General features: G+C 39.9%; 1 protein-coding gene across 1 annotated transcript in view; it reads left to right on the forward strand.

The window, feature by feature from the left end:
• Window positions 1–2,991, forward strand: part of Ppp3cc (protein phosphatase 3 catalytic subunit gamma) — a 103,929-nt gene that overhangs the window by 92,032 nt on the left and 8,906 nt on the right. The window lies entirely within an intron of this gene.

Below are 2,991 nucleotides of genomic sequence, written 5' to 3' on the forward strand. Positions count from 1 at the left end.
CACACACACACACACACACACACACACACACAAATAAATAAATAAAATTTATAAAAAAAAACACCAAGTTTTAGAAGAGCAAATAATTTTAACAGGCACTTCACAAAAGGATGTCAAAATGGCCAGTAAGCATATCAAAAGATACTATCATTATTCCTCTGAGAAATAGATATTAAAACCATAATGAGGTACCATTGTATACCTACTAGAATGAATAAACATTTAAAATCTGACAAGAGGCCAGACATAGTGACACATATTAGCACTCAGGAGGCTGAGGCAGGAGGATCACCCTGAGTTAAAGGCAGGCCAGCTTGTGCTACGAGTGAGTTCAAGGCTAGCCTGAACTGTGTAGTGGGACACTTTCTCACAAAATCTGACAAGCCCAAATATTGATGAATTTGTAGAGAACTAGAACTGAAGATATGTCAGGCTTCTAAAGGGAGTCAACCACTTCAGCAAACTATTAGGCAGTAAAGTGAAACGTGTCCACTCCCAATCCTGTAGTTACATACCTGGCATATATCCAGGAGAAGCTGGTACACAGGGTGTTCCCAAATGTTTCCTTATAATAGCTCCAAGCTGAAAATGACCCCAATGTTTATTGACAGTAGAATAGATAAATCATGTTATGTATATACAGTGGCGCACTGTTCAGCAACTTCAAAATAACCTATGGTGGATACATGCAGCAACATAATTGAACCTCATAAATGGCATAGTCAACTAATAAAACCAAATGTGAGGATTTAGCTCAGTGCCTCAGGCCCTGAGTTCAGTTCTCAGTACCACAAAAACAAATAATAAAAATAAAAAAGCCAGACTAAAGGGCCACAGACTGTCTGATGCATCTGCTGTCTGAGAATAGCAGACTAAGCAATGGTACGAGAAATCCGAATGGCACTTTCTCTGGTGGGTGACAATTGACCCAGAGGGGCTTGGGGACTCTGGAGCATTCGGCATGCTCTGCATCATGTCTAGGCAGAAGTCATATGTGTGCTGTGTGGGATCTGGACACACACTGTAGCTCAGGTGCATATTTTAGATCTCACTGAGAAAACAATCTGGAAAATTTGTCCCCAACAGAGCAGGAGTTTGCCTCTGGCCTGCAGCCAGCTTTACTTCAGTGCTACAGTCCCCTCTTCAGTCAGAGCATTCATTCTAAAAATCATGTGTGAGAGCAGGTGTGGTAGCCCACACCTGTAGTCCCAGCACTCGGGAAGCTGTGTCAGGAGCCTCACCACAAGTTTAAGAGCAACCTGAACTACATTACAAGTCCTTGTATCAAACATCAAAACCAAATAAAAAATATAGCACTGGCTTCTAAGTAGAGGACTATGGAATTAAGGGATGAAGAGACTGACATTTGTCCAAATGTACATAAAACTAGCCAAATAGGGAAGAAACATCTAGTGGAAGGACTAACTCCACGCATGAGGACTAGAGCCGAAGCATCCCTCCGGTTCACTGCTTTTTGGTCCCCTTGTTTTACTGAACTCTTCCTGAAGCTTTTTGTTGTGTCCCACTACACCATCCCTGCTTGCCATCCTGAGGCATATAGGAATTCTTTTCCTTTTGTGGAAATCTTAACTGCTATTGACTAAGAGGAATATTTTTTTTTATTTATAGGCTTGAATTCTTTTTTCAAATTGAATAATAAGCTATTAGACTTTAGCTATTTAGAAGGAAGACTGAACATTTTACCCTTGCAAGTATATAATGTCTCTCCCTCTCTCCTTCCTTCCTTCTTTCCTTTCTTCCTTCCTTCTTTTTTTCTTTCTTTAAGGGAACAAGGTATTGCTCTATTGTCCAGGCTGGACTTGAACTCCTGTGCTCCTGCAGTCCCTGTGCCTCAGCTTTCTGAGTAGCTGTATGCGCATTCCACCTAGCCCAGCATATTTTCTTAATCCCTTTAGTTTCAGATTCCTTTGAAGTTTCAGATTAAGAATTTTTGCCTCAAATAAATCTACAGTTAGGATCCCCCCCCCTTTTTTTAAGAAAAATGCTTTTCCACCTTTGTTTTTATTTGTTACTTAGTCATGTGAGATGTTCTGAAAACAGTGCTGAGAAGGATATTTTAATGTAATGGGAAGTAACATGGGTGGAGGAAAAAGAGAAATGTCCTATAATAGTGTTTCTTGAAGTTTTGGAAATTGGTTGATCCAAAAGTTGTTTTAACCTAAACCAACCTAGACCTTGAAAGACCAAATCTGCACATCAAGGACAAGTAACAAAGAAATTCTATAAGTGTGTTATTTGGGGATTTTCTTGTTTATTTATAATTCTTGGTCACCTTTTGGGCTGATCCCAGTATATCCAGTTTCTCTTTATTCCTGATTTGAGTGTCTCAATCAGTTTAGGATTGCTTATTGATACTTCTGGAATTGATAGAAATCTTCAGGAAAGTCAGAGAACACAGCTAAAGTTCGTGTCAGCTCTTCAGAGCTTCTTGTTGATTGACAGGAACTGAGTTTGATTTGTCATTTTCACATCAGAGTCTCCGTTCCATATGCTCATAGGCCAGAGCTGAAAAAGATCTTTCATTATTAATGTAACTTTTCTTAAAGAGCTTTCAACTAACTATAGTCCTTCTGACTTTGCAACCATGTTTTTTACACCTTACCTTACTTTCAAGAAAGGTTGGAATGTATCATTATCTGTACAATGTATCAGTATCTGTACAACACTGTGAAGTAAATTAATATGCTTGGAAATTGGAGCAGAAAAGATATTAAAGGAAATATAACAGCCAGCCACAAATTTGGCACCAAGCTGCCTACTTGCCAAAATCAAGAGGAAAGCCAAATGCAGAACAAAATTCACAAAGACCATCTAAAAAAATTATAAATTGGACTGTGTCAAAAGTTTAAAACTTTTAAGAGCCAAAAGTGGTGGCACGAGTGCCTCCCCCACCCCGCCCGCCGAGTAGGATTTTCTGCCGAGTTCCGGGAGCCCCCAGACCCAGTCCTAGCCCAGGTCCGGTGAGTGTGC

This window comes from Octodon degus, unplaced genomic scaffold (assembly GCF_000260255.1).
Source record: "Octodon degus isolate 3935 unplaced genomic scaffold, OctDeg1.0 scaffold00036, whole genome shotgun sequence".
In the NCBI taxonomy this organism is placed as follows: domain Eukaryota; kingdom Metazoa; phylum Chordata; class Mammalia; order Rodentia; family Octodontidae; genus Octodon; species Octodon degus.